This window comes from Canis lupus, chromosome 18 (genome assembly GCF_048164855.1).
Source record: "Canis lupus baileyi chromosome 18, mCanLup2.hap1, whole genome shotgun sequence".
Classification (NCBI taxonomy): domain Eukaryota; kingdom Metazoa; phylum Chordata; class Mammalia; order Carnivora; family Canidae; genus Canis; species Canis lupus.
In genome coordinates, this window is record NC_132855.1 from 5,399,159 (window position 1) to 5,418,900 (window position 19,742).

The window sequence follows — 19,742 nt, forward strand, 5'->3', positions numbered from 1 at the left end:
GCAAGTTCTGACTCATTTGTGACTTTCCCCTCTCCACTGAAAACACTTTTTGGATCTTTATGTTCCCAGCTCTTCCCACAATTGGGCAAGTACAAATCATATCATGAATTTCTTCTCCTATATCACTTCTGTTGGTCCTGTTTCTCAGATTTAATTTTTTTAAAGCTCTAACCAAAGTGTATTTTCAGACAGAGCTCTTAAAAAGCCCTACATTTTATACTCAAAACTTTTAACACTTGAAATATTTTTCATTTTGGAGTCTTTTGCCCCTGACTTCCTGATAGTGATTACTGGTGCAGAATGATGATCTTAATATGTCCAAATGGGAGAAGTTGTCAGGATAGCTAAGGAGAATTTCAAGAAAATTAAATATTTGGTTTTTATGCTGTTGAAAGAATTCATTATTATTACTTATATGTGAGCATTTTACTATAATCTAGTGTTCTAGAACTATTTGGGCCAGAGAGAACCAGGCATAAAAGATCTCTAATGCCTTGGAGACTGGGAGAGACGACCAGGGCGGATTGTGGCAGGATAAGAGGTTTTCCTCCTACTGGCAGGTGGAGCCATTCTTGGGGTGAAGTGTGTGAGATGTAGCTTGTTGAAACGTAGCTGTGGAACAGAGTTTCCTGATGCTATTGGCTCCGTGAGGATCCTGTCATGAGCAGGCCAGGAACAGAAGCAAATGGGAGGTGCTGTCTAGAATTCCAGATAAGCATGGGTTGCTCTTCTTGGACCACTCCTGCCGTGGAAAGAGGGTAGAGTTTAACTCCAAGGATGGTAACAAAGAGGTACCAACTTTGTTAACAGCGTTGGGAAATGAGACTTAACCAAGAGAGTGCATGCTCTGGGGAGTACTTTATTGTTTTTGTTCATTTTGCTTTTCTTCTAAAGCCAGCAAAGGAGAGAATGCATGTCTCCTACTCCAAGAAGAAAATGATTAAAAAAAAAAAAAAAAGAGGCAGTTTTGGCAGCCTGGCCAGCAAAGGCAATGGTATTGGCATTGCTTATTCCTTCAGTGGGAATAGCTTCCTTTCTTATAAATTGCATGGCAAAATTTGACTCATCCTTCAAAACCCAACCTAATTTTTGAAGGCTTCTATGACTGGCCCTCTCCCACCCTACCCTGTCCCATACCCTAGGCAGGCTGACATTTTGCTTCATTTGTTTTCCGTGGTATGTCAGGCTTCTAGGTTAGCACATCTATCACTGTTTTACAATTAGTTGTTCTTGTTTGCAGCATAACCCAATGATATATTAATATGTGTGTGTGTGTGTGTTTCTGTCTCCAACTTGTGGGAAAGCATAAAAGCAAAGAAAATGAGCGAAGCTATCACTAAGGGCAAGGGGAGGTGAGAGGTCTTATATCTCTTAGGGTGTTGTATATTTAAAAGGGGCTGCCTTGCTACAAATGCAGGATAACCCAACTTTATATTTGCTTCGTTAGGCAAGGCATCAGAAATAAAACCCTTTCAATCTATTTGCCCCAAATTCTTGATATCTCTGTATTTACAAAGTTTCGAAAGTTCAAAAGGGAGTCTGGACTGTGTCTTCTGTAGACCATTCTGCAGGTATAGCAGGAGTTGGAGATTGATTATGCTCTCAACACAGACCTTCATATGCAATCCACTTGATGGGCTTGCTGACCCTGCACCTATGCTGTATAATTAGTAATTTTTCCTTCTCCTGGGAAGCAAATGGGATTAGCAAACTGCGATGGTGTCTATTATTCTTAAGGAAGTCATGTTGAGATCATGTCTCCTCCCCAAAGGATATACTATACATACTACACAAAGGAAGAGTCATGAAATATGTGCAAAATTCTTGTGACAATTTTCTCTTTGTCCAGATAACCTGCTTGTTAGCTTCCATCAGCTATTTGAAAAGTACCCACTACCTAGTGGCACAAATGAGGCAAAAATTTGGGATTGGGTATGTCCACTAAACCTGTCACAAATGAGGTAAACCATGTGATTGGAGGGCACCAAAAGCTATTCTCATGGGCCTGGAGGAGGACTCCCAGTATACCTATCCCCTTGGAAGCACCTGTTGATCAGGGTCATGGCCCTTGGCCAGAGGTAATGAGAAGCTCTCTTGCTACCTGAAGGCCAAATGAGGCATGTCTGTAAGGGCTCCTGGACTGTTCAGGTAGATAAGACCGTATCAGCTTATGTTTGTCTCTTGGGGTCTTGAAATTACTTTCTCACTATGATTAAAAGGAGTGAAATGAAATCTAACCCAGGAAGGATTTTTAATTTTGGCAACACTCTAAAACCTGTAGCAAAGGCTTGGTTTTTGAAGCACTGCATAATCTTTCTGGAGGGAGCTACCCACAACTGCTGCAAAGCCTTTCACACTCATATGAGTCAAGTCCCATGAGCCTTATCTGGGACTTGGTCACTGGGCTGGAGGATCACCAACAGAAGCCCACTCTGGAGGGATTGGATACAGCATAAGGTCTTATAGGCCAGGCCAGCTCAAATGAAAGATTTACTTGTTTACCTGTGACAATAACAAAGAACATCTGAATTAAGGTTGAGGAGGGGAAGAGGAAAGTGAAAATTAAGAAGCAGCACTTGGTGTCGGGATCTAGGGATTAAGACAGGCCACATCTGAGGCATGAGCCCAGAGGTCAGAAGCTGGATAACTGGCATTTTCATTACCTCTTTCCTTTTTCTTATGTCGCTTGTTTTCTTCTTTCTCAGAACTCTTCCTCCTGTAGCTCCCTAAAAAAGGGTACATGTGATGAGAATTTTTGAGACCTTGTAAGTCTAAATGTGTTTTTATTTTACCCTTATTACTACCTTGATAGTTTGTGTGAGTAAAGAATTCCAGGATGAAAGACAAAGATCTGGGGAATCCCTGGGTGGCTCAGCGGTTTAGTGCCTGCCTTTGGCCCAGGGTGTGATCCTGGAGTCCTGGGATTGAGTCCTGGGATGGAGACCCGGGATCAAGTCCAACATCGGGCTCCCTGCATGGAGCCTGCTTCTCCCTCTGTGTCTCTGCCTCTCTCTCTCTCTCTCTCTCTCTGTCTCTCATGAATAAATAAAATCTTAAAAAAAAAAAAAAAGAAAAAGATCTGTTGTCTTTTAGCCCCCCTCTTGATCTTGAAAAGTTTGATACTACTTTAAGTCTGATTTTTTTCCCCTCCTATTCATTTTCTCTGCTCTGTCTCTTGGGACTAGAGAATTGAGATGCTATACTTGCAGGATATATCTTCTAATTTTTCCATATGTACATGAAATATATATATATATATTAGACCAGGTTAAGTATCTTAGCATCTTTGAAGATCAACGAAAAAGCCAGTGTGCACAAAGAAAAGTAAATGAAGGAAACAGTCTCAAATATATTTGTCCTATTTGTTCTATTATTTAGAACAGGAAGTCAGGACTATTATTTAGTCAGGAAGTCTTAATTTAGTAAATGATCTTTGACAAATAAGTAGAAAGAAAAAATAACCTTTTTGGTAAATTCAGTAATTTTTCTCCCTTGCTCTGAATATGATCTATTTCATCCTTAGCTTCTGAAAACTTTGGATAAGTCATTTAACCTATAGATTCTTATTTCCTGTATATAAAACAAGAAATTGGGTACATGTAATCTTTCATAGTACATTTGGCTCTAAAACCTCATCTTGCGTTGAATTTTTAAAATACTTGTTAGTACTTCTATTAGAAGGCGGCCAAGGGCACAGAGAGGAAGTGAAACTTAAAATTTTGAGTTAATACTCGTACTCATTCAGCATCTCTGTGAGAAGACTTGGTTAGAAGAGACCCATATGCATCATTTACAGATTCTGAAGTTCTTATGTTTGGCATATTCAAAGAGAAGAGGATCACAGATGCTACCTAGCCAATGTAGTTTTCATTTGAGAAATATAAGTGAGGCTTTCCTATAGTTATGATCATTTTGCATCAGTAAAATATTTGAAGCATTTAATATATGATTATATGGCCTAGCTATCACAAATAGTACTCTGAGTAATAAAGCCATGTAGAACAGGTTCTTAAAGTCTAATTCAATCTCAGGAGTTTGTATCCAACACTTTTAATGCACCTTCCACCACACTGCTCTCCGTTCCTCATGTCACCATGTCACCAGGCCCCAATTGCCAAAATCCTATTCATCCACCAAGGCCCATATTGAATATTTCCTTGCTCAAGCAGCCTTTCCTGAGTTTCCCAAGAAACTCAACTATTTTCTTCATTAAAGTTCGTAGCACGTTATTTGTACCTTTCTAATGATACTTATTTTACTCTTCTAGGAGATACAACTTCCTATCTGCATTTTATATTGTATGCTTCCTGAGGGCAGAAACTGTCTTGCTCATCTTGCATGTCTCCTGCTATACTCAGTAGGAGACTCTCAGTAACTTGTTGAAATGAATTTCATAAAATAAACTTGCGGGCAAGAGTTGGTAGTCTTATTAAAAAATCAACAACAACAACAAAAATGAACAAAACCTTCCTAATGTTAATAGGAAAAAAATATATATGTATCTTTCTTAAAAAGAGTTATATCCCCATATAAAGCTATTTCCCATTCCATCATAAATGATTGTCATCTTTTCTGTTTCGCCTTTATTATTAGCAAAGACTTTCCATGTGTATTGGGTTTTGATGACCAGGATTCTTTTCCCTGGGTAAGTCATTAAAGTTACATTTGATATTCCTTTGGAAAACTATGCCCCACACCCACCACCACCAAATAACCCATAAGGTTAGATTCTTAGCTTTGAAATGGCTTTTTAGTTAGCTGGCTTAAAACTTTCTCTAATGTTTTGGGTGTGTCAGTCCACAAGAAAGGGTAAGCCAGGTGGAATGGAAGCCCAGTTCCCCTCTTTTATTAGTCTAGCTAGGATAAATGTCCTAGGAGAAATTTTCCAAACATTTATTTTAACTTTCTAGTGATTTGGGAAACCAGTAACTTCAAAAGACCTAACAGGATATTGCCCTATATCTAAACTTTAGATTGACCTTATTTGAAGAGTTAAAAAAAATCTTTTTAAGGAGCTTTTTGGAAAGATTACTGATGGAAGTTTGAGCTAAAACTCATTGGTTCATATTTCATTAGTCCTCATGCTGTTTGTTGTCAGTAAATCTCATCTGGACATTTGGTCCTATGAAAATAACAACACTCTTGCCTTTATTTTTATATTTTAGCTTCCATTAAACTAAAATTTAGTCCTCCTTTTTTTTTTTTTTTTTTTTTTAGGCATAGGTAGATGACCAGAAATAAGTGTAATATTAAAATTTTTCTCTTGTGAAGTAAGTTTATTTGCCTCTGTAAGGGACAATGGTTATATCTCCTTGTGTATTTAGAAAATTCTTTTGAACATATGGAATGTTTATATTGAATTTCTCCAATGAATAACAGCAATGTGAAAAACCTTCAGATTTTAAATACTGTCAGGATGTTTTATGTCATACCAAAGAAGTTAGTTCTAATCATCATTTTTATTATTTATTCAGCACGACAACCCTAAGATAAGTTCAGAAAGTATACATTACATACATGGATAAATAATTTATTTCATTCAAACAAATCTGATATGTGCTATCCTTTTCTGACATGTGAATTGAATAACTCTTTTTTTAGGAGCTGTTTTTTTTTTTTTTCAAATTTAATCTAGAAACAAATTGCATCAAGCTTGGTGCTTAAAGACTATCTGATGAGAATCTTTCCAATTTTATTTTTATATTTAGATTTATAGATACAAGATTACACATCAGTCAAATTGAAGTAGCATTTCAAAATAAAGGGCTTCTTTTCATGTTTGTTTTAGTAATGTGGCTTTGCTTGTGTTGAATGTAGGGTAATATTCATTTGCCAGTGTACAAGTCACTAAATACCTAATTTTCAGATTAACATTGAATTTCCAGTGCTGCCTGTTTGATGTCCTTACATGGCTGAAACCAAGTGAGCTCCATATTACTTGATTGTAATGTTTATCTGGCTTCCTGCCATGTAAATGGATGTATTAATACTCAGTTCTTGAGAGTGTTGTGAAGTTCAGTTAATTAATGTTTATAAAAGCTTCTTGAAATTGTCTGCTGAAAGATATTACATGAGTTAAAATTGTATTACATGCAAACATATAGAGCACTCTAGAAATTGTTGCTTAGCAAAGATAAAAGTGCCCTGAATATCTATTAGCCTTGTCTGAATCAATGACTTCTGGTTTCTTTAATTTATTATAGTATTTTATGGTTAGTACATAAAGATGACTTGGAGATGCATCATCTCTTTTCATAGTGAGGGATTTTTATGAAATTTTGGTCAGAGAGGTTTAGGTAAAACATTTATCTGGTGTTCATCCAAGCAGAACATTTGAATCAAAGACCTCATAAAATGTTAGCCAGGAGCTTCATTCTTGCTCTTGAGTGAGTGTGCCTGATAGGCATACTAGTTCTTTCCCAACATCTAATCTACATTTCTTTCCTATAGCAATAGAATGCCTAATTTTTTCTGGACACATGGCCATTCCAAATAGAGTCCATGTATTGTCTACCTTTCTTACAGCTGGATGAGCTGTGATAACCAAATTCCAGCCAGTGGGATATGATTGATTGAATCATAAATTGCTTTGTGAAACGTCTCGGTTGTATATCTAAAAGGAAGGTGTACCTCTCTTCCTCCACTCTTTTATCGTGCTGCTTAGAGCGTAGATCCTTGGACATATGGGTGAAGAAAACTTAAAGACGGAGGAGGAACAACAAGACAACAGGAGCTTGGGTCTCTGAACAACTCACAGAACAGAACTGCCGTAACAGCTGGGTGGCGTAGAGGCAGTAACTGATTCTTTTAAAGGGTAAAACCCAACAGAGCTAGCTGTCCATTGTTTTAAAAAATAAGTGATCTCAATTCTAAATTTCTTTAGAGTTCACAATTTGAATTATTCAGAGTTCAGAAAGGTGGTACTACTATATCAGATACTTCTCAGGTTTAGTATTCAATTATGTCCGAATACTTTTTGCTTCCATGTAAATGGAGAATATAAATAAAAAATATCTGGTTTATTATACTAAATAAACATAAGTGCCATGTTCATGATTATATTTATATTCTTCACAAGTTTTGATTACTAGAAATTCATCCTTACATCTGTACCCTCTTAATAACAGAAGATATGTTCTAAGACCTCCAGTGGATATTACGTGAGTTAAAGAAAGATATTACATGAGATATTACCTAAAATGACTGAACCCTATACATACATTTTTCCCTACATACATAACTATGATAAATTTTAATTTATAAATTAGGCAAAATAAGAGATTAACAATAATATCAAATAATAAAATAGAACAATAATAACAATATGTTATAATAGAAATTATGTGAATATAGTCTTTTTCAAAATATCTTATTGTATTATACTCACCCTTCATGTGATGATATGAAATGATAAAATGCCTATGTGATGGGATAAAATGAGGTGAATGATGTAGGCATTGTGACATAGTGTTAGGCTACTACTGATCTTCTGACAATACTTTAGAAGGAGGACCATCTGCTTCCAGACCACAGTTGACCAAAGGTAACTGAAACCGTGGAAAGCTAAACTGCAGATAAGCAAGGTGGGGGAGCTGTGTATTTATGTTTCATTAAGGCTCCATTTCTTTCACCGAAAGTAGTCCATTCCTGTGTAACAAACCACCCCAAAACTTAGTGGCTTAAAAACAGTTATTTTGCTCACAAATCTGAACACATTCAGAGAGACAGCTCTCTTCTGCTCCATGAGGCATCAGTTAGTAGGACAGCTCAATTAAAACTGGAGGATCTACTTGTAAAATGGTTCACTAAAATGCCAGGCAGGTCGGTGCCAACTCTGAGCTGGGAGGTCAGCCAGGGCTGTAAGCTGGTGGCCTTGATTCATTTCCCTGTTGGCCTCTCCAGGATGCTGCTTGAACTTTCTTCCAACATGGTGACTAATTCCCAAGAGTACTATTAGAAGAGGAAGAGGAAGCTTCCACTCTCGAAAGGCCTAGGCTTGGAAACTGGCATAGCACCATTTTTGTCATCTTCTATCGGTCAGGCAGTTACAGAGCCCATTCACAGTCAAGAAAAGGGGCATAAATCAAGAATCTGACCTTATGAATGTCGAAAAAATGTGTGGCCATCTTGAAGTGTTCTGTATCTCGTTTCCAGCAGTAAACACTTTCTAGCTAATAATGACACAATAAACAGAAAGAAAACAGTTAAGATAAGCAGTGGCATCCATTCTTCCCATGAAAAAGCGACAAAATATCCTGAGAAGTAATAGAATAGATGGATGAGTGTTTTAGAAATGTTTAGAATCTTATATTCCCGTGATTCTAATGTTTTTGAGCTCATGATATGTGGTTAAGTAGCAGATTTTTAGTGGCAGTATGTGGCAGACATGGATGGTTGCTGGCCTGATATCCACTCTATCTTTCTTCAAAGAGATCTCTGAATTTGTTTATGTCACCAATAAGCTTAGATAAAAATTCTCGCTTCCCCAGATTCTCTTGCATCGAAGGTTTGCCATGGGACACAGTTCTGACTTATTCATCGAAAATAGAAGTCATTAGGTGCTACCTATAGGAAAATCCTTTAAGGGGAAAAACAACTTTTCCTTTTATTCTTTATTCTTTCCCTATCTTGCTGCCCGGATTCTGGATGTGATGTCTGTGCTGCAACAGCCTTGTGATTCGATAGAGGTGATCACATGGAAGAAAGCAACATGTTAAGGATTGTTGACAGGAAAGCTGGAAGGCTAAGTCCTTGATAGCCTTGCGGAGTCACTCTATTACATAGTAGGCAGTTCTATACAGCCTACTCTAGATTTCTTGAAACAGGATATAAATAATCCTGTATGTGGTCAAAACACGGCAATTGGTTTTCTGTTGCATAAAGTCAAATCCAGTTTCTAACTGGATTACTGCTCTAAAAAGGTCAGTGGTAATTGTTAAGACAATCACTGCTAGAGATTAACACTGTATCACAGAATCTGTAAAAACATCTCTTCATTGTGTTTATATATGAATGGAGCTGTTACTGCTCTGACTGCCTTGTCTTCCATACTCATGAGGGAAAGTTTTGGCATGTTCCATAAGTGTCGGCATTTTGTGCCAAAGTGACATTATGACATGCTTTTGATGTCTTATTTGCAGCACATTGAACCCTGCTCTATAATGGGCAGCATGGTCGACTCGGCAAAACATTCCATCTGATAGATAGTATGACAGTTGATTATAGCAAAAAAAAAAACTCCAGCGAAGTGCTTGCAGTATATCAGTGATCAAATCATTGTTATAATCAATGAGGTACACTTTTGGCTACATTTGGAAGATATTTATACCACATAATTTTAAGGGCTACACCCAAAGAGTGGAGTAATATCAACAGATGAATATATATTGGAAGTAAAGGATATGGACTTGGCTGCTATAAGAGTGACTTAAACATGATAGAATATTTTTTTTTTCTCATGTAAAAGTATGAGTTGGGGAAAGGAGTGTAGTAGCTCGACTTATCAGGAAATCTAGGTTCCTTCTCTATCACGGCTAGGCTGTCTCTTAGACCAGAGTGTTGTCGTCATTCACATGGTCAGAGCTGGCTCACTGCCACCATGTCTATATTCTAGATTTCAGGAATGGGAGAAGTTAGAGAAAATGGGCAAGTAGCCTCCCATAAAGATCTGATCTGGAAATTGTATCCGTGTCCGTATCCTTTCTGCTTACATCTCATTGGCTATTTCTTAATAAGCAACAACCAGCTGAATGGTCTGTTAGGAAATGACTCTGGGTGGGACCCCACACACCCAGCTATAAAGGGGAGGTTCAATAACTAAAAAGAAGGGGGGGATGGATGGTGGGGAACAGTTACCGGCCTCTTTCACAATGAGTATGTCACGTGCCTTCCAAGGAGCGATGGTCTCTCATTTTGGCCCTGTTAAGCTTTTGGCTTTTATAAGGGAATTTCAAAGTGAACACTTGTTTTTCTGGTATCAAGAGCCTGTGGACCTGCCCTCAGCATTGTTTTTTGTTCTCCAGTTCTCATTAATACCAGATGGCTTACAATCTCCTGATTTCCTCTTTTTCTTGGCTTCTAGATTCCTCAGTTCTGTCACCATCTTGCCCCACTGCCATTTTGATTGTAACTTAGCCCTTTATTTCTTTCAATAGATGGATTGAAATATCCAAAGCAATTATGAGTGTAGCCGACTTTACTGAGGTCTAGGGGTGGTGGTAGGTGATGAGGGATCACTTGTTCACAGAGCCTTCCACTTTCTCAGTGGCTTTTGCTGTCCCTCATCTCCCTTCCCACCTTAGCTCTTCACTCACTCATTTCCAAAATGCTCCATATGCCTCTGAATTCCTTTTCCTGTCTTTGGCAGAGCTGTTTTCCTGTTCCACTCAAGTCTTCACAGCCCACACCAGACCCTTAGAAGGGTTCGCTTCTACTCCAAGTGTTATTCTCGGCAAAAGTTTTTTTTTTTCCCCTGAAAGGAATTATAGTGCCAGTTTTTAAAATAATTTCCCCTACCTCATTATAAAATGAAATCAATTTCTGCATTTGCTGTAAAAATGTTGTTTCGGACGTTATCCATTACATCACTCAATTTCCCCCTACAAACTCCACATCAGAAACTTCTTTTAGATTTCAGTGCCAGAAAAAACTTTGCTCCTCCTAAAGCATGCTTTCCCCTTTCTGATAACAAGAGCCATATAACTTACCATGCTTTGTGAACTGTACAACTCTGAGCCAAATTTGTAGTTCTGTCATTGTAATTATGCTAAACATACAATTAGCATATTTGTATTTTTCTAATTTGCTTAGGTCATTTTATTTGTCTGTCATATTGGTTTGCTTTTTGTCATAAGCCATTTCAAATCCTTTAAAAGAAAGAGTCAAGATAAAAATAAATTGATTGTTAACAAGTGAAATAAGCAGCTTAGAGGTCATCTAAGGTAATACTATGCAGTATTTTTGACACCCTTCCCCCAGCTACTTAGATAAGGCAAGAGGCCCTGTGGACCTACCCCACTCATTTCCACTTCCCAAGGGGAAAAAAACTCAGTGAATATGCTGCCTTTAGATTAAACATGAAAAATTTAAAAATTTAACACTAATTCACTTGCTAGAAGTACCAGAAAGAAGAATCAAGAAGGAATTTTGGAGATACTTTTGGTGCAAAAAGGTGTTTTTATTAAAGCACAGGGACAGAACCTGTGGGCAGAAAGAGCTGCATTGTGATTGTGAGGAGCTATTGATTATATACTTTTTTTTTTAATTTTTAATTTTTTTTTTGATTATATACTTCTTAAAAAAAATAGATTTTAGGGGATCCCTGGGTGGCGCAGTGGTTTGGCTCCTGCCTTTGGCCCAGGGCGCGATCCTGGAGACCCGGGATCGAGTCCCACATCGGCCTCCCAGTGCATGGAGCCTGCTTCTCCCTCTGCCTGTGTCTCTGCCTCTCTCTCTCTGTGTGTGTGTGTGACGGTCATTAAAAAAAAAAAAATAGATTTTATTTATCTATTTCAGAGGGAGACAGAGAGAGGGAACCCAAGAGCAGGGGGAGGGAGAAGCAGACTCTGCTGAGAAGGGAGCCGGATGCTGGCTCCATCCCAGGACCCTGGGATCATGACCTAAGCCAAAGGCAGATGCTCAACCTCAACCCACTGAGCCACCCAGGCACCCCTGATTACATAGTTTTAAGTTGGGAGGTAGAGATAAAGGAAGCCTCTAAAGGGATTTTTCATATGTTAAAGATTTATAGGATCCTGGAGATCTGGCTATTGTCAAGCTAAGGTTGCTTTTTGCCTCTAGCAAAGTATTAACATTAAGGCCCTTGTGAGCTCCTTGAGAAATGTCATACTCTACCTATTTCAGGTAACGAGTCAGTGGGCTGCAAGTTGTAAGAAAATGTAATACTATCTACATTTCTTTTGCCTTTGTTCTCATCACACCATCTTCGATCCTTCTGATGTCACTCTTCTCCAAAAGACTTTGGTCTCTTATTCGACCCCAGTAGCCACTACAGTGACCCTCTTGGAAAGGATTTCAACTGATTTTCAAGAGAATTCAACTCAAAAGTACCTGTCCATGACTGCTCAGGCACTACTCCCTTTCTGCCCTAGGGCCTCCTTGTTGATGGTTAGGAAGAAGATACTATGGGATCTGGTTAGTGCCCGTGTAAGTGTGACTGGGAAATGAGGAGGTAATACCCTGTAGTTAGCTCTGGGGCCACTCATTAGGCAAGAATACCAGACCACCCAAAGTGCTGGCCAAGAATGAGGGAATCTAAAATGGGTAGTGAAGGGGGCAGAAGATGAGGTGAATGTAAATTATGGCCTTCTTGTGCTATGAGCTATAGACACAGGAACTGAAGTTGGTTTCACTAATTTTCTTGCTAGAAGTCCCCTGCTTTGCTGGATTGCACTCTGTAACAAAGTAGTTGCACATACACTTTAGCTTCTCTCTGCTTTCTGGGGAAACTGGTTAAGATGTTGGTTTTTGAAAACTGGTCATTGGTCATGTATATAAATGAAAATCTGTGGAGGTGCACATTAGACTATGGGAAGGATTTTTGTCCTCTTTAGGCCCATGAAGAGAATCCTCGTTGCTCACCCACTAGTAGATCACAGTGTATCATCCTCTGAGACTCACTGATTCATAGGATTTTATCAAGGATCATGTTACGGTGCTTGTGAGTTGGAATTCTTCCAGTAATTTACATAATTTAGTTTTCTTTTTTTAAAAACAACTTTTAAGGCATTTGTTTTAAAGATTTATTTATTCATCTTAGAGAGTGAGTACCTGCATGGGTGGGGCAAGGGGCAGAGGGAGAGGGAGAGAATCTCAAGCAGACTCTGAACTGAGCATGGAACACAACTCAGGGTTTGATCTCTTGACCCTGAGATCATGTCCTGAACCTAAATCAAGAGGTGGCTACTTAACTGACTGAGCCCCCCAGATACCCCTATAATTTAGTTTTCTAACAATATTGGTTGATGACAAGTATTAGAAAAGTACTGCTGAACTATAAAATTCTCAGTAGAAATTTTGAGAGCTCTGGGGCAGCAGTTTTACTGCTGGTATTTTTTTGGGAGGGGTGCAAGTTACCATGTTGAAGCTGGGAATGATTTGGCAGCCCGGGTGGCTCAGCGGTTTAGCACCGCCTTCAGCCTGAGGGTGGTCCTGGAGACCCGGGATCGAGTCCCACGTTGGGCTCCCTGCATGGAGCCTGCTTCTCCCTCTGCCTGTGTCTCTGCTTCTCCCTCTGCCTGTATCTCTCGCTCTCTCTCTGTGTCTCTCATGAATAAATAAATAAAATCTTAAAAAAAAAAAAAGATGAAGCTGGGAATGACAGTAGATTGGAACAGCAGGGTTGAAAGCCTAGATTGGGCTAGTTAAGGAAAGACTATGGGAAAAGTTTTCAATTAGCAATAATCGCCTCGGATAAACCTCACTGGCTATGACACTGCCACTATGCAAAGCTTAAGGAAAGACTATGAATGAAGTTTACAGGAATGATCAGAATGAAGGAATCACAGAAACCTGAGTGGCAACATAACAGATGCTCTGACATATGAGACCAGTGGTCAGAGGCCAGGAAGCAGGCTGGGGTTAGAATTCAGGAGAAGACAAAGCCATAAGCTGAGCTGATGTATTTGTTCAAAATCAGGGTAGCAGTAAAGGCACCTGGTGAAGACACCTGGAAATTAAGACAAGATCTCCTTCAGATAGCCAATCTTATATATGCTTTCTGGGTCTTTCTAGACTTCAGGGAGTTTAGTGGCCTAGGGTCTGAGGTTTAAAGACTGATGAAGGACAACAATTCCCTACAACAGGCAAATTGAGAATTTTAAAGAAAAAGGAACTTTAGCTTCTAGAAAAATGTTAGTGACTATTAGTAGATTCCTATAAAAGAGAGAGCAATGTAGAATCAGCACAGGCCATATTTCTTCTGAGTTTTTCTTCCTTTTTCTTTGGAGCTTTTGGCTTTTATTTCCAGCTTGTTCTTTGAGGTGCAGACATACCTTTGAGGGCACAATGTGGACCCGAGCAATTGCTCAGCATTTAGTTAGCTGAGAAGAACTAATTTAAAATAAGATTGATAAAGATCTACTTTCTCCTTGGTTTATGTTAAACTGTCCTCCATCTGCTGGTGGTGACTCCTATTGCTAGTAAGAAACTTTCCAGAATAAATGGGAAGCATGCAATTGTTTTAGGAGATAGACTGATTTTCTGTAGTATGTCAATTACTATTTCTTGTCAGAAGCAAAAAGCATGGAAATACTTAGATCTTAAGAGAGAGTAGAACTGAGATGGCTGGGTGGCTCAGAGGTTGAGGGCCTGGCTTAGGCTCAGGTCCTGATCCCGGATCTGGGGATCGAGTCCCTGCATCGGGCTCCTTCTGAGGAGCCCGCTTCTCCCTCTATCTGTGTCTCTGCTTCTCTCTCTGTATCTCTCATGAATAAATAATAAAATATAAAAAATAAGAGCGAGGACAGGACTTTCTTTTCTTGTATATTCTTATCTCCTTCAATTGTTAAGAGTTGCTAATTAATGTCCCCATATGATAGATATGGAAAGTGAAGCTCTAAGAGTTAGGCAATTTTCAGAGTAAGTACAGATGTCATGCCAGCTCTGTCAGGTTCCAAAGCCCAAGCTCTGTCACTAAAATGCCCTTCAATTATTTTCATCTATCCACAAATGACAAGAGAATCTTTATGGAGTTTTCTTTTTGAGAATTCCACTCTTTTGTCACCATTCTTGTGTACTTGATTTAGAAGTTCAGGAAATACTGAAAAATTCAAATGAGGCAGTATCCGTGAAATTGTTAAAAATTATTTAGTACTGTCTATTCAAATATTGGTTGTATTGAGACAGATAAAAGGACAAAGCCCCTCAAAAATTAATTTGGTTTTAACACAAAGTCCCATTGTAAAGTGCAAAGATTAGCTACAGAAATGTATATAGAGCGAGACATTCATTAGAATAGGAAAAAGAAGAGGAGCTCTATGCTCAACTTAGGGAAAGAATCATGAAGTCTTGGCTAGCAGAGACCTTTAAGACTGGGGGACTCTTTCATTGCTGCAACTTAAACTCTTGGAAATTTAATCGAAAACAACAAGCACTACGATTCATGGAAGCTACCACAGAAAAATTACCTAGATGGAAAGACCTAACCAACCTCTAGGGCTTCCTTAGCAAATCCAGTCCTACGTTGGTATTAGAAATATCCTAGTTAAAAGTGTATTCGGATACTTTTGGTCACATTCTTTCTGATTCATAAATATTATTGGTCTGCAAGTATGTTATAGTTAGGTCTGTCTACAGTAAGAATGAGTTATATGGAGGTTTTCTAATTGAGAGATTGGACATTAAAATAGTTAGGCAGCTGAATTTTAATGAAGTTAGGAATAATATAACAGATGCTTCATTAATTACCATATTAAATATTCTCTTTTCCATATCTGTAAGAATAACATTGGCCTCTATTTTTAAAGATTTTATTTATTTATTTGAGAGAGAGAGAGAGCATGAGCAGGGGGAGAGGGAGAAGCAGGGAGCCTGATGCGGGGCTCTATCCCAGGATCCTGGGATCATGACCTGAGCCGAAGGCAAGATGTTTAACTGGCTGAGCCACCCATGCACTTAAACTTCTGTTTTTAACATAGAGCCCGTTCCATGGCTTAGTTACACCATGCATCAAATCATGCCTTCAGCTACCTTTAGCTGTATGTAAAAATACTTAGTATTACATATATCAGCTATAAGAAATATGGAACTGTCTATATTTATTATTGGAGATATTTCAGTTCTAATTATGGAATTATTTTCTCCAGAAAATGTTGATAAATATTTTGTGGGATAACTTTTTAAAAAACAGTCATATAGGAAACACGGCATAGCATACATAAGGGTTGTCTTATTAGAAAGTTATTTAGGGAGTTTTCTTTTAAAAAAACTCCCAGAAGGGAGACACCTGAAATTGCTTGTAGCACACACGAGTAAGCAAAAGTTTCTAAGAAATTCTAAGTGAAAAGCTAAGGGATAAGTTATATAGTTGGTAAGTTATATAAGTTGGTAATTTTTCTGTAGGTAAGTTTTCTTTTTCAAAAATTGTAACATTCAAGAATATTATTAGGATTTACTTATTTACTTCTGTTTTATTTTTTCTTTACAAATCCAAAGATTTTTCACTAGTACCTGTCATGACATAGGTCAAAATATTCTTAAAAAGTCAATTTCAAATGACATTATTGATTTTTTTTTAACCATATGAAAAGACGGCATTTCCTGCAAATTTTCACAAGGTGAATTAAATCTATGATCTAATTTTGAAACGTCTGTAGGAAACATTCTCAGAAGACTGGAAACTTTCATTAAATGATACTGTATTTAATACAAATACTGTACAGAAATACCTCAATTGATGGGAAATTTTGGTAATGTGCTGTTTTGCTTAATTACTTTTAAAATTTAGGATTTACTGTTTCACTTTCAATTCTTACTGAAAATCTTTTTAAAATGTATTCATGACCTTTACTGTCATGGGAAGTACAAAAAGTATATTAATCTTTGGCCACTGTGAATTTCCAGTGTCTGATATTGATTTTTTTGAATGTCAATAATCATTGTACAGTCAAAGATTAGGATGAATGTATATAACTTCAGCACATAACTAGGAATTTATTATTGGAATAAAGCCTTGGTGTAAACTTCCTTTCTCAATATAGGCTTCTTTTTCTTTCTTTCTCAAAATAGAGCTCTAGCAGTGATTTGGGATTGGAAATTGTTTAATCAGGGGCTCTAGATAGTTAGATGTTTGTTGAAATAGGATTTTACTGTATTATGACCAGATTTTGATGAGCGTAGAAGTAAATTGTTGAGGTTTACTCCATATCCTGGTAGTGATTTACTCAACATAGTATAGCTCATGATTGGGGAAAAGATAGGAGGAAGTAAACTGGATGAAGAGATGAGCCTTGAGTGGGGGTAGACTGTTTAGCATCCAAGCGCTGTCACAACCTCTGACTTGATTTTAGAAATAGAAGTTTAAATATGGTGGGACTGCTACAACTAGGAAATCTAACCAAATGGATGGATGGTGGCTGATTGGTTCTGGAAGACTTTTGTATAGTGGCACTTGTGAGTGAAGGGGAAGGAAGACTAGGAGACAATAGGGCCTATAGGTATTAGCTGGATTTAGTATATAGTCCCAGTGCTAAAAGGGACTGGGAAAGTAAATAGGGTCACCAGGTGCAACTGTACAATAGAAAAACAAGGGAGAGACTTCCTATCAACACGGTAAAAGGAGATGGCAGTGAAAGTCTCTTCCTTTTGCTTTTAGTTATGGAAATATTGGAAAATATGTACATTTTTAAAAGTAAATAACCAAGCTTTAAAGAAAGAATGTCAAAATCCCTGGTAACAGAAATGAAGAAGGAATATGAAGTCAGATTTGTATGAAGATGAAGCCATGGAGGCTCACAGGAGTTTCACAATTGGACAGAGATTTGAGAATTGGAACTAGAGTCCAGTTCAGAGTCAAGAGATGAGGCCCCAGACTCATGTGAGATAGACACCGGGACAGTCCCCTGCATCATCATGAGTCTTGAAGGGCTGTCCCTAGTATCAAGTGGGACGACCAAGATTCTGACCTCTGGGGGCAGGCCTGAGATGGGTTGAGTAAAGAAATCTGCAAGGGATTAGAAGCCTAACTTGACACCAACAGGTGTGAGTCCTGAATTCACACCCCTCCTGGCATGCAGGAATTCCAAATTAAGAAAGTCACAATAATATTGGTATTAGAACTCACGAACCTCTCAGGTGTTTGGAAGAAACAGGAATGGAACAGTTCTGAAAGGACCATCCCACAAAACAGAGCACATGGGAATTAAAAAAAAAAAAAAAAAAAAAAAAACTGAAGAAAGAAAGGAAAATAGAATCCCATGAGGGAGAGACAACAGCTGCAATAATCAGGAGAATTGCACACCAAGAATTGAAGCTTATAGAACAATCTGAAAGCCACAATAAAAAAGCTTAAAGAGATAGAATAAAAACCATAATAAAAAATAAACAAATTTCTATGGAAAAAGAAAATCCATAATCATAAAGCACAAATAGCAAGTAAAATGAAAACTCAACAAATGTTAAATAGCATATTAGGCCCAGCCAAAGAGAGGATTAGTGAAGTGGGAGTTATTCTGGAAAAAATAAATTAGAACAGCATAGAAAGGTAAAGAGATGTGAAAAAAATTATGAAGATAGATTAAGAAGGACCAGCATAGGAATTCCAGAAAAATAAAATTGAGATAATAAGAAGGAGATTGAGGACGCCTGGATGGCCCAGTTGGTTAAGTGTCAGCCTTTGACTCAGATCATGATCCTGGGGTCTTGGGATCGAGCCTCACATTGATATTCCTGCTCACTGGGAAGCCTGCTTCTCCCTCTCCTCCTTGCTTGAGCTCTCTCTTGCTATCTCGGTGTCTCTTTTTTTGTGGCCTTTTGTTTTTGTTTTTTTTTGTTGTTGTTGTTTTAAAGATTTTATTTATTTATTCATGAGAGACACTGGTAGAGGGAGAAGCAGGCTCCATGCAGGAGGCCTGATGTGGGACTTGATCGCTGGACTCCAGGATCATGCCCTAGGCCGAAGGCAGGCACCACCAAACTCTTGAGCCACCCAGGCATCCCCCTCTGTCTCTCGCTCAAATAAATAAATAAAATTTAAAAAAAAGAAAAAGAAAGAGGTTGTATGGTTGCCAATTTTCTAGACCTGAAGCAAGATAGAAGTCCTCAATTTGACAGACTATACCAATATCCGAGTGAGATAAATCGAAACAAATCCAAATCTAAGCTCATCAAAAACAAACACAAAAATCTTGAAAGCTATCTGATAGAAATGGAAGAAACCTAAAAGAAATGACAAATTAGACTGAAAACAGACTTAAAAATTAGATTCAGGAAACTATGGAATGCACCTTTTTAAAATTTTATTTATTTATTTATTTTGAGAGAGACAGAGAGAGAGAGAGAGAGAGAGAGAGCGCACACCCTAGTTGGGGAGGGGCAGAGGGAGAGGGAGAGAAAATCTCAAGCAGACTCCATGCTGAGCTCGGAGCCCATACAAGCTAGATCTCATGACCCTGAGATCACGACCTAAGCTGAAATCAGGAGTCGAGTGCTTAACCAACTGAGCCACCCAGGTGCCCCTGGAATGCATTTTTAAATGTTAAAGTTAAAGGGGGTGACAAGTATTTCTTTACTGCTTGGTTCTGGGCTCAGCCCTGTGACTTTCTATAGCCAATAGAATGAAGTGGAAATGACAGCGTGCTAGTTTCCAACGTAAGCCTCAATAGTGAGTTTCTTCTGTGCTGGTGCCATCACCTTGGGAAAGAATATGCCTGGGCCTCCCCATTGGTCCCAGGAATAGGATGAGAGACACAAAGAACAGGGCCAACCCGAACAGCAGGAAGGGGATAAACTGACCCGCATATCCAATCCATGAGAATAAATCATTGTTTTTTCTGTTCTTGAGTTTTATGGATGGATTATTGGATTATTTTTGTATTAAGGATATAACAAATTGACACAAACTTAGTGGTTTAAAACAACACAAATTCATTCTCTTACCATTCTGGAGTTCTAAGATGAGTCCTACAGGGCTAAAGTCAAAGGTTGGCAGGGCTGTTTTTTTGGGTAGCTCTAGGGGGAGAACTCATTTCCTTGACTGTCCAGCTTCTGGAGGCCACCCATATTCC

The 19,742-nt window shown here is 38.3% G+C and overlaps 1 pseudogene; it reads right to left on the minus strand.

The window, feature by feature from the left end:
• Positions 1 to 13,391: 13,391 nt before the first annotated feature.
• LOC140609632 (U4 spliceosomal RNA) lies at positions 13,392 to 13,471 on the minus strand (annotated as a pseudogene).
• Between the last annotated feature and the right edge of the window lie 6,271 nt (positions 13,472 to 19,742).